At 41.7% G+C, this 13,276-nt stretch overlaps 1 protein-coding gene across 1 annotated transcript in view; it reads right to left on the bottom strand.

Annotated features, from left to right (window-relative positions):
- Nucleotides 1-13,276, bottom strand: part of ASTN2 (astrotactin 2) — an 895,904-nt gene that overhangs the window by 407,698 nt on the left and 474,930 nt on the right. The gene's annotated exons all lie outside the window — the stretch shown is intronic.

Below are 13,276 nucleotides of genomic sequence, written 5' to 3'. Positions count from 1 at the left end.
AATATTTGGCAGGCATTGGAATCACTCTAGAGGTGACGGAGGGTTTGTTAAAACATTGATTGGTTGTTAACCTTCAATTGCAGTTTCTGATTTTTTCTTTTTTAAAGCTGGGGGTGGGCCTGAGAATTTGCATTTTTGAACTGGTGTTGGGAAAATCTATTGTCAAGTGTGTCTTTAAAATGCTAAAGAGCAAGGATGCCCATTTAAAGACTAAGGTACACCTGATCTAAGCCATGGTGTTTTCAATTGTTTCATATGTTAACAGTAAAAAAGAAAAACAGAAGAATTGATGCCTTTAAATTGTGGTATTGGTGAAGGATATTGAATATTTCATGGACTGTCAACAGAACAAACAAAATCTGTCTCAGAAGAAGTGTAACTCAGGTAAGGATGGTGGAGTTTCATGTCACATACATTGTTCATGTTGTTAGGAGGCACCAGTGCTTGGACAAAGACATCATGCTGGGAAAGCAGAGGAACAGTGAGAGAGAGAGAGACTGTCAAGAAGATGGATTGACACAGTTGAGTACAACAATGAGCACAAACATGGTGCAGGGCAGAGCGAGGTTTCAAACTGCTGATTATAGGGGCACCATAACTAGTAGTTAACTCAAAAGCACCTGACAACAACCTCAAGCTCTCTAGTGATGCTTAATTGCTTGTCCAAGGACTGCGCTATGAGAAGCACTGCTTCAGTCCAGCTATTCTCAGGCATTAATTGACACATGAATTTCCTCGAGAGTTTCTTAAAGTTCTGATTCAGACTCAGTGCATCTTCTGGGCATTGTTAGCAGGCGGTAAGTTCTTAATTTATAGTAAGCCCCAGGGGATGTTTTATGCTGCTGTTCTATGAGCATATCTTGACTAGCAAACATCTAGGCTATGACGTTGTTGTGGACCATCAAGTTGACCATTCAGTGGGTTTTCAGGAGCAGTAAATCTCATGAGAGGAGCCTGCCCATCGTTCTGTCATGGAGCAGCTGGGAGATTTGAACCAATACGTCTGGGTTGTAGTGCAGTTCCTTACCTCTAACTTATCAGAAATCTAGCAAGATATCACCATCACTCACAGAATTACTCTGGAATTGAAAATTAGTGGAAAGAGATCTTGGGATAGAAGAGGAATAATGAATTGTAGGATGGATATAGTCCATATGACTTGATTTCAAATTCTTACCTTGTCTGCCTTTTATTAGCTTTATGATTGAGAACAATTTCCTTAACTTCTTTAAACCTCACTTGGAAAAAATCCCAAAATCAAACAACTACTTCTAATAACAATAATAATAATAACAACAACAACAACCTTTTATTATTGGTCCTTAATACTGAAACATCATATTAGGGAAAAACCAAACCAAACCAAACAAAACCAAAAAACCTCCATGAGAAAATACTTTATGAACTGACTGAAAATTTTGTGAAGACAAGCTTTATGGTGTTGGTCAAAGGCTCTTGTGTGAAGAAATAGATGCTAAAGTTGTCAGGATACAATACCATCTAGCATTTCTGGCCCTAGGGACTACCTCTTTCCACACATAAACCCTTAACCACTATACAGTACTCACTATATTGATAAGGTGAACATTCCTTAGTATAGATTGTAACATTTCAGAGCAATGATGTGGGAGAAATCAAATTAGAGAGGTGTAAGAAGCAATCTGGAAGTGATGAAATGAAATAAAAAAGATTATATCAAGGAGTTTGTCCTTCAAGGGAAGGAGACAGGAGGTGGTAATGGAAGAAATGAGTTCTAGAAAGAGCATCAGAAGACTTTCAAAAGACATACATGTCAATCATTATAGATTTCTTCTAGTTCTCTTTCATTGGTCAAACATTTCTCTTTCTTCTACTATTGTAGTGAGCTGTTTTATGTAATTCTGTGACTACTAGGATTTAGCAAAAGAGCTACCATAGTGTATGGCTAAATTAATGCCTGCAGATTATTAAAAATGGATTCACGCATGCAAACAGATTGCACTCTGCATGAAGGAGGGAGAAGCAGGGTAGCAGAACCTGTGAGCAACCGGTGCAAAAGATTAGGAAAATCTTGGAAAGCTAACATTAGGGAGACATGCTCTGGAAGGCAGGAAGACATGCTCCACCAAAGTTAGTGGAGAAGTGTAGACGCAAGCTTTATGGGAAAGTGAATTCAAGCATAAGCAGGAGGTGAGATCAAACTCAGACCCAGGAAGTGAATGTCCCATGGATGACTTTTGGATATTTGCACAATTTGCTGGCAATCATCATTGGGCCAGGAGCTTGAGCAGAGAAACTGGTCTTATGAGTATGGGGAAAATGAAGGTTCTAACTTCAGTGAGTTGGGTTTTATTAGAACTATTGTTAGTCTGTTCTGCTCATTAGAAACTTATCAGGGCTCTCAAAAGTGGTGCATGTTTGGGTTTGTTTTTTTCATAATTACATTCTTTGTGATGCCTCCATAGATTTCTTGACACACTCTGACCACCAGATTTAAGGATGTGTGTATGTGGGAAGGGAAGGCTTCCTGTTCCCATATCATTTCAGTTCAGGGCCAGCCAGATACCTGCAGTTCATGTCTCTCATAGCATAAAAGAAAAGAATGTGGCATGGGGTGAATACCAATCTTATTGCAAGTATCTTGCCATGTATCACATGTTTACATCACAACAATCAAAGTCACCAAAGGGTCAGATATCTCAGCCATTGTCACAAAGTCACACTGGTAGTTGGTGGCAGATTAAGCATTCAGTTGGACTAGCTCCAAAGACTAACCTGCCCCAACACTGAGATCATGTTTGTGAAGGGAGGGATCTGGGGAAGGAAGAAAGGAAGGGAGTTAAAAGGAAAAAGGAAGAGGAGGGGGAGAAAAATCATTCCATGCCAGTTTCAGACTCAAAGATCACTCCCCAGCTGTCAGCTGAGCCCACAATCACAGTGGAGTTTTATTAAGGAGCAAGAGTCATAGAAGAATGAAGTGACAGATTTAAAATTAACTTGCCAAAATTCCCATCAATATTGTGACAGTCCCCAAGTACCAGTTCAGAGACCCAGTGCACCAACTTGCCAATATTAACATAACTTTGCTGAAACAAAAGCTTCCCCTCTGTCTTTTCAAGACAAGTTAATTTCGGGGAGACAAGCATCCTTCTTTCTGCCTTTTTTGGCACCTTTTGGCAGGGCCAAACCAAAAGCGTATATTCATGAACTCCCATGCTTCTCTGTGTCCGTCAGGTCTACCACCCACGTCAGAAAGAGAATGCTCTCCTTTTAAGACCTATTAGTTGAATAAAGAATAGGGAAAAGGTCTCCACACACCCTCCATGAGATGAACTAACAATGGACGTGAGCATATCAGAGATCATGACGCTAGAGTAGTGTCTTGAACAGGTTAGTTGACTGAATGGTACTTTCTGAACACCAAGTGATTTCTCTGTAGTCTTTATTTTTGGAATAAAAATTCATGATGCAAACCCAAATAAACACTAATTTGAAGCAATATGTCCGAAGTACCAACTATTGTCAGTTCACCAGCACTGCCGACCCTGGGACTTGGTTGATCTGTGCTGCTCTCTTTTTTTTCACTCAGCAATCTCTTCCTTACACTTCACAAACTAGTTTAGACCTGATTTCCTGAGGAGGACCTACCTGGAGCACTCACTGCATGTGGTCCTTGCCATCTGCTGCCAGAACACTGAGTTCTACATGTCCTACTGATTGGCTCACTTAATTGAATTTCACTTGGATAAGTATCTTCTTTTTATTAATTTAGAGCTCAGATTATATATTTTATCATATAAACCAGGCCACTTTTGCCTCGTTTAAATGCTAAACTGGATAGGACCCTAAGGTAACAGTTGAATTCAATCCTAAAACTGTCCTAGTCAAACCCGGGTTATAGTCATCCTCCAGATATGGGCATATGTACTACAACTGTCAAACTCTCTGTGTCACTAGCATTTTGCACAGTTTAGCATTTAGTCACTGCATGATATTTACTGGATGAATAAATGAAAGACTTAATGAAACAGCCTTTTCTTTTTTTTTTTTAACAAGACCTACAGCTCAAATTCACAAAACTTACTCTGTCTTCCAGCCTTACCCCTCCCACTCTTTCCTCTGACTTTGCATCCCACCTATTGCTTCTAAGTCCATTTCAACTCACAGTGACTCTCTCTTGGGTTTCCATGGTTGTAAGCCTTTATGTGAGGAGACTGTTAATCTTTCCCTTTTGGAATTGCTGGTAGATCCAAATGACTGACATTTCCATTGCTGTTGTTATGTGCCGTTGAGTCGCTTGCGACCCTATACAACAGCCCTAATCTCTGCTCTGTCATGTGCCAATCGCACTGTCTCTGACATTCCCATCCCGATTACCCCAGTCATTAAATCAATCCACCTCACAGAGGGCCTTCCCCTCCTGTGCTGTCCCTCCACCCTCCCAAGCATGATGGCCCTCACCAAGGACCGGTCCCTCCTTACAACATATACAAAGTATATTAGACAGAGCCTCAGAATCCTTGCCTCCAAGGAACCATCCGGTTTAACCCTTTCCAGGATGAATCTGTTTGTTTTCGTAGCAGTCCATGGCAGCACGAATTACATCATCAGAGCTCTTTTCTGTGCATCAGCCTGTTTATATCACTCTTGGAATATACAATACCCTTGAAGAACTTACTGATCATCTACTATGTGCCAGTTACTTGAAGCACTGACCAATTGCTCAATTGATATTACATTGTTAATATATTTGCTTTTTCTGAAAAGGACAGCAGGCTCAGAGAGATATGGTGGCTTGACCAAGGTCACATGGCTAAGAGGTGTAAAGGGTGATTTTTATTCTAGGTTAATACAAGCATAAAACCCATTCATCTCATCATTAAACCATGTGGCTCTCTCACTTTCACAGATGGAAATGGAATTAGAAACCAGTGCGGGTGTAAAGGGCTAGGATGGAGGGAGGTTCCCAGTCTGCAGGTGGACACAGAATCTCCTCTGCCCCTCGGAGTCTCACACTCCTTATCCACAGCTTTAGAACAGAAGCCAGGTTCTAACGTATAGTGACAGTAGGATGAGCCCTTGGTAGGGAAGGTCTTAACACTTCATAAGGGTGAGGAGGCAGAGTCTCTGAACTTAATTCAGGAGAATAATTGACATTAAATAATGACATATATATTACTTTAATTTGGGCTTTCACAAGTATTTCAGAGAAGAAAAACAATATGAGGACCAGGTGTGGGTTTATTTCCTTTAACTCTTAATTCTTGCTGATAAGGAGTCCTAGTGGCAGTAGTGAGTGTATAATGCATTGAGCTGGCAACCAGAAAGTCAGCGGTTTGAATCTACTAGCTCTCCTCAGGAGAAAACCTGATAGAGGGTCACTATGAGTTGGGGATTACTCAACCCAGTGCATTGATTTTTATTAATAAGGAAACTAAAGGGTGCATCAGTGATCAAGTTCACAAAGCAGAAATGTATGGCGGTGATGGCTGCACACCATGATGATAATGTTGTTGTTTGTTCGGTGGCATGAGTTAAGTGCAACACCTAATGAACCTATGAACAACAGATCTAAATCGTGTCCTATCCTGTGCCAACCTCACCATCACCGACACACTTGAACCCATTGCTGCAGTCATCATGTCAATCCATTTTGATGGGATCTTCCTCTATTTCACGGACTCCCCACCCTTCCAAGCATGATATCCCCCTCCAAGGAAAACTCCTAGTACCATGTCCAAAGTAGGAGGGATGAAGCTTTGCCATCCTTTCTTCCAAAGAGCACTCCACCTGCACCTTTTCGAAGACATATTTGTTCATTCTTCTGGCATTCCATGGGATATTAAGTGCTTTTCTTTAGCACCATAACTCAAAGGCATCAATCCTTCTTCTGCCATCTTTATTCATCATCCAGCTTCAGAGGTGTAGTAAGTGACTGTAAACACGATGGCATGAAAGAGGCACACCTTAGTTTTCAAACTGACATCATTGTTCTTTAGTATTTTGGATATGTCCCTGACGGCAGATGTACCAGGAGAAATACATATCCTTATCTCCTGTCTGCTGGTATCAAGTGTGTTGACTGTGGATCTAACAAGATGAAATCATTAATACTTTCAGTCCTTTTTTTCCCCACCTATCATGATGTCTCTATGGCTCACTGGTTAGGACTTTTGTCTCTTGATATTAACATGTAATACATATTGAAGGTGACAGTCTTTGATCTTCTGCCTCAAGAACTTATGTCCCCTTTGCTTTCTTCTGCATAGCACAAGTTATCGATGAGTCTTTCTCCAATCCTGATGTCGCATTCTTCTTCACAGAGTCTGGCTTCATAAATTATTTGTTCAGCATACAAAATGAACAGGTATGCATAAAGGATGCAGCCTTGATGCACACCCTTCCGAATACGCACAGTGTTCCTTTGTTCAATTTGGACAACAGCTTCTTAGTCTCAGTATAGATTTCATATGAGCATGATTCTCATTCTTCTCGATGTTAGTTATAATTTGTTGTGATCCACACCTTCAAATGCCTTTGTAGAGTCAAAATACAAATATAAATATTCTTTTGATATTTTCTGCTCTCAAATCAGGATCCATCCAATATCAGCAATGATCTCCCTGGTGCCATGGCCTCTTCGAAACCCAGCTTGAACTTCGGGGATTTCTCCGTTGATGTACTGTTTCAGTAGTTCCTGGATTATCTTCAGCAATATTTTTCTTGCACGTGATTTAATGATATTGTTTTATCATTTCCACATTCTGTTGGATCACCTTTCTTGGAAAGGGAGTACATATGGATTTCTTCTAGTCAGTTGGCCAAGCAGCTGTCCTTCAAATTTCCTAGCATAGACTGGTGAGTACATCTATAGTTGTATCTGTTAGTTGAAAATTGTCAGTTGGTATCCCATCTATTCCTGGGGTCTTATTGTGTGCCATTGTCTTCAGTGCAGTTTGTTCATACAGTGCTTCCTAAAATTTCTCTGCATCAACCAGTTCTTTTTAGTACAGTGACTGTGTATTCCTTCCATCTTCTTTTAATGCTTCTTGGATGCAAAATTTTGCTCATGGCATCCATCAGTATTGCAACTCAAGGCTTGAATTTGTTTTTCAGTTCTTTTAACATGAGAAATGCTGAGTGAATCATTCTCTTATTTTTTTGAGACATGTTAAAATGAGAAATGCTTTGTTATATATGTATCTATGTATACACACACACACACACACACACACACACACAGACACATATCATAAAAACAGATCAAATCTCAGAGACAGGATTTGCATATGCACTTGCACACCCCCACTCCCCCCACCCCCCGCCCACATAATAAAGAGTAAATGACAAAGACAGGATTTGAGCCCTGATCTATTTGACCCCAAAGGCTCTGCAGCCTTTCATTTTCATTGCCTTCAAACAATTCTGTCAGAACACCACTCGTGGAACACAGTAAAAATCTGTCATCACCACCTTTGAAATGCTTTAAGCCTCTCTATCATCACGTCGCTCCCTCCCTCGGTCATTTTCGTGGAGGTAGAACTGACTCATAGCTGACCCTCCATTAGGTTTCAGAGGCTGTAAATCACACAGGAGGAGACTGCCTATTGTTCTCTCCTGGAGCTGCTGGAGGATTTAAATGAGCACAGAGACACAGCCTTTGTCTTGGCAGTAAATTCCCTATGGTCTACCACACCAGAGCACTGGCTCTTCTGCATAAGCTCATTGTGAACATTTAAAAATTATAGCATTTGGAGTACTGTGCAGAGTGTCTAGCCCATAAATATATTCTCAGTAAATAACAATTATCCTCATCATTAATAATATTAGGCAGTATTGACTTATCGACTAAGTCATTTTGGTGGTCCATCACACAAAGAAAGCTGTGCATTGTCAGGTAACTTTAAGCATGGGCATGGTTTTGAAGCCTTCTCCTACTGCCCTGCTGGCACCACCCTCCGGAGACAGAGACAGAGACAGAGCAGAAGGAGTGACTATGTGGCCAGAAAAGGTGGGGGAAAGATACTTGCATATGGGTCTGTAACAAGGCTGCCAGAATTTAAATTGTGTTCTCCATTTACAAGCTGAATGATGGTGAGAAAAGTATTTAACCTCTTGATACTTTAGTGTCATTATTGTTTAAAATAAGAAAGGGATATTGACAGCGTGCGGTTCAATCACAACTTTGAGATGGATGGGTTTAAACACGTGGAACTGCTCCCTAGATTCTCCTCTTAGGTTGTTGTTGTTATGTGCCATCGTCTCACCCGTGACTCATAGCGAACCTATATACAACAGCCCTAAATCCTGCTCTAGCCTGTACCAATCTTATTGTCTCTGACACACTTACCCTCATTACCCAAGTCTCTGAATCAATTCATCTCATCAAAGGTCTTCCTCTCTCACACTGTCCTTCTACCCTCGTAAGCATGATGTCACTCTCCAAGGACTGGTCCTACCTTACAACACGTCCAAAGTATGTCAGACAAAGCTGTAGAATCCTTGCCTCCAAGGAGCAGCCTGGTCTCATCCTCTCTAGGACGGAACCTCTTTGTTCTCTTAGCAGTCCATGGTTTGTTCAATACACCTCTCCAGCAGGAAGCTTATTCTCAGTCTCCTGTGCTGTGGTTGGTCGTCTCTCAGACCTCTAAATATGGAGCGCCTGTGTTTAGCTCTCTTCTCCTTAGTCACCTCCTTAGGGAGTTCTTTCCCTCCTGTTCTTTCACACCCTCTATATGCTAAGTGGAAGAAGGCTTCATAGAGATTGACTGTAAACTAAAGGCAGTTCAAACCCCAGTCATCCCTGGGAAAACGTGTGGCAGTACGCTTTTGTAGAGGTGATTGCCTTGAAAACTCCAGGAAGCAGCTCTGCTCAGTCACATTGGGCCATGATGAATTGGAATTGACAGCAGTGAGTATATGCTAAATGATTTTCAATGAATGAATTCATTTTTTTGAGTGAAGGTTTACAAGTCAAATGGGGTTTCAATATAATCACAGGCATTCTTTTTTTTTACAACGTTAATTACCACCGTTCTTGTAACTGTGTGTCACTGGCTCATAATCCCCTCCATCAACCTTCTAGAGGGTTTTCAAAAGGTGGAGACTGTCCATCTTTCTCATGAGGAGCAGCTGGTGGATTTGAACCACAAGCCTTTGGGTTGGCAGTGCAACTCCTTACTAGCAGGCCATCAGAGCTCTTACTATTATTGTTGTTGTTATGTACTGTCAAGTCAGAAATGATTCATAGCTGACCCTTTGGTGGGTCTTCAGAGGCAATAAATCACATGAGAGGAGAATGCCCAGCTTTCTCCTGTGGAGCAGCATGTAGATTTGAACCAAGTGCCACTGAGTTGACAACACAATTCTTCACTCCCTTCATCAGCATTGAGTGCATGCATGAGGGTGGCACAGAGTAGGGCAAGGTTGACTTGAGGGCACTTAACAACAACAACAACAACATATGTTAAACAATCTTAAATTTACATTTTTTGTATGGCCCCTCTTCTAGTCAGTGTCTGACTGGCTGACTTCTTGATATATAGCCTCTGTTAGGCTATATATTAGACATGACCAGATAAGAGCAACTGAAGTACAGTGAGGGGTCCTAGGGTTTCATTATAGTATTGCCTACCCTTAGATATGACTGGAAATTTCTACAAAATTCACTTTTGAAAGGCAAATGCACAGAGACCCATGTTTATTAGTACTTTCTTGGAGTAAGAGAGAAGGGAAAAGAGGTCTCATTACTTCGAAGACAATGAGTTCCTATTAAGAATATTGCAGCTATCTGGAAATACATGGTTGGACAATGTGATGGGTATAATTAAGATAATGGAATTGTATGTGTGAAGAATGTTGATGGCAACGGTTTTGCTACATATATTTACCACAATAAAAAAAATTTTATCACATCAAACAAAATTCTCTCCCTACTCCCCTCTCTTGTGACTGACTCTCTAGCAATCTTTCCTTCTCCATGGCAGCTGGGAGAGTCAACCTTCCTCTCCCTCAACAGGAGTTCTGTTACTTTATTCCAGAATAAGGAATTCTGATGATACAAATGGCCAAACGCACAGCTGCAAAACGAAAAGATTGGAGATCTGAACCCACTCCACCTCCCAGAAGCTCTGTGAGACAAAGACCTGGAAATCTGTGTCGGCAAAGATTACAGAAAACTCTTTGGGAAGTTACACTCTGTCATGTGGGGACGCTATGAGTTGAAAACAACCCAAGTGCCACTTCAGAAGTCACCTGGGATCTAAGCATCTCTCCCCTTGCTGATTCCTTCTTACAAGCATGCTCTAGACATCAACTATCTTTTAAGTGGGACGCTGTAGAAGCCTTATAACTGCTTCCATTTTACCCAAGAAAGTCTATTCTTCGCATCCCTCCTGGTACGGGCCTTTGCACATAAAAGGCAGATCTTAGTTTTCTCCTCAAATGTCTCATTCACAGTAAAACACCAAGTACTGTATTTAGAGTGACTCATATTCCCCACTCAGCAGCTGTTACCTTCTTATTTAGAATCTTTTCTCCTACTACTCCAAGTTCCATCCACCTGCACTCATTTTTATTTAAGGAACCTGCCAAGGGATTTGAACTCGTTGACCTGCTCAGCCTGGAGGCTCTTCCAAGATCCACGTATTATTGCTCTCTTCTTCACAGTGTTAAGGTCTTGGGACAAATATCGCCATGCTACAGGACAGGCAAGGTTCAGATCTGTTGTTTACAGGGTTGCTATGAGATAGAGTCAGCTTGATGGCACCTAACAACAGCAACAACAGCAACAACTTCTTTGTCCGTCCTTTATAAAACAGAACTTCCTGTCTAGGATTCCCTTTGTCTTTCTAACTGCTTTCATCCATGGTATGCACACCTGACATAAACCAGATGCCGTCAAGTTGACTCCAACTCTTAACCATCCCATGTGTGTCAACACAGTTGTGCCTCCCAGGCTTGGTGGTTGTTGTTGTTATGTGCCGTGGAGTCGCTTGCGACTCATAGCGACCCTATGTACAACAGCCCTAAACTCTGCTCTGTCCTGTGCCAATCACACTGTCTTTGACACTCCCATCCCAATTAAACCAGTCACTGAATCATTCCACCTCATAGAGGGCCTTTTCCTCCTGTGCTGTCCCTCCACCCTCCCAAGCATGATGTCCCTCTTCAAGGACCTGTCTCTCCTTACAACATGTCCAAAGTATGTTAGACGGAGCACCAGAGTCCTTGCCTCCAAGGAGTAGCCCAGTTTAACCCTCTCCAGGATGAATCTGTTCGTTTTCCTAGCAGTCCATGGTGCTCTCAATACTCTTCTCCAGCACCACAGCTCAAAGACATCAATTCTCCTTCTATCCTCCTTGGTCATTGTCCAACTCTCCACATGGAATTCATTCCTCAGGCTGTGTAGAGGGGACATAAAGGAGCCTTGACTGGCGGAGAAGTTGGGCAGCAAAAGGGTCCATAAAACTCCCCGCCCATTTCCCAGGTAACATTGAAGATGCCAAAACCACCCAGAGCAGGCTTGGTAATGACTGAATTTTCAAAAATGGATAGCCAGGTCATTCTTCTAAAGGCGTCTTTCAGTGAGCTCTATCTAATCTACTTTGGGCCAGCAGCATTAACTGTTTGTACTATTCTGGGATTCTGGAGTCTTGCTAAAAAATAGTTTGGGAATAGCAGATAGATAGAGAGGGTTCTCAGCAGCCCCCTGGGAATAGCTTTGGTTATTTGGACCATGAAAAGCTAAAGGAGACTAATCTCTTTACCTTTGTGCTTTCTTCCTAGTCTCTACAGCATCCAGAAGCAGCAGAAGCAGCTTCAGACTTTCAGGAAGGGTTGGGAACTTCCCAGAAATTACAGAAGTAGTGCAGGCATTAAGTGTCTATCAAAATTATCAAGTGGTCATGATCTAACCAGACTTGGGCTCTGATGGCACCATGGTTAAGGCATTTAGCTTCTCATTAAAAGGCTGGTAGTTCAAATCCATCAATCACTATTTGGGAGGAAGAGAAGGCAATCTGCTTCCATAAAGATTTAGCATTGGAAAACCTTTGGGGGAGTTTTACTCCATCCTACAAGGTCACAACAAAGTGGAATTGCCTGGATGATAGTGGTTGCTTTTTTTGTTGTTGATTTTTTGTTCCTTCGGTTTGGACTACTCCAGTGCCTGTAGCTTTTGCTTTTGGCTTGTGTCTGCTAATTAACTGCCCACTTAATAGGCTCCTCTGAGAATCTTATAAGACATAAAAATAAATGCTCAGTTTGCACTCTTAAAAGCCACCTTTGAGGTGTTCCACTTGATTATCATTAATAGTAATTAATTCAGGGACAATGTTACATAAAAATCCAGCCACTGCCCTTGGAGCTTTCTGGATTAATTCACTTCCAATAAACTGCAGTCATATCTTTCAGTAGAATTGTTACTAATTTCATTTCTATTCAGGGTATCTCCCTGAAATGGAAATGTTTCCCAAAAAATTAATTTTCTTGATATACATGCGTAGGCTTATTAATGCGAGCTTAGAATAGAACTTACTTTTTCATTTTCTGGAAGGAATACAAAGGAAGTAATGTTGATGAATTTGCATCTAACATAATCACAAGTGTGACGTGATACTCCAACACAGAATCTTGAGTCAGTGGCACCTACGATGTTGAAACCAAAGTGATTTCATTCTTCTGAACTTCTGACCCTACCCAGATACATCTGTGGGTGCCAGGAAATGGCAAATAATCTGATTAATGTTTATCTCTGTTAGAGGTGCCTTTGAGTGGGAATCTACTCATAGCTGACCATCCAGCTGGTTTTCAAAGGCAATCAACAGCGTAGGAGGAGATTTCCTATCCTCCTGCAGAGTAGCTGGTGGATTTGAACTGCCTGCCTTTGGGATTGTGGTACAGATTCTTACCACTGTTGCTGATGTTTTTATGTGCCATCTAGTTGCCGGCGACTCATAGCAACCCTATGTACAACAGCTCTGAACTCTGCCCTCATTGTCTCTGACAGATCTAACTCTGTATCTCCAGTCACTGAGTCAATCCATCTCATCCTGAGACCTCCTCTCCTGCACTGTCCCTCCACCCTTCCAAGCATGATGTCCTTCTCCAAGGACGGGTCTCTCCTGGCCATGTGTCCAAAGTATGTGTGACAGAGCTTCAGAATCCTTGCCCTCAGGGAGCAATTTAGTTTTACCCTCTCCAGGACAGACTTGCTCGTTCTCCTGAAAGTCCATGATATGTTCAACTGTTATTGTTATGTGCCGTGGAGTCGCTTGCGACTCATAGCGACCCTATG

The sequence above is a fragment of the Elephantulus edwardii genome, unplaced genomic scaffold (assembly GCF_000299155.1).
Source record: "Elephantulus edwardii isolate Elephantulus edwardi_28Jun2011 unplaced genomic scaffold, EleEdw1.0 scaffold00092, whole genome shotgun sequence".
NCBI classification, from domain to species: Eukaryota; Metazoa; Chordata; class Mammalia; order Macroscelidea; family Macroscelididae; genus Elephantulus; species Elephantulus edwardii.
The sequence above is the reverse complement of the archived record's forward strand: the minus strand, read 5'-3'. Positions and strand labels throughout refer to the sequence as shown.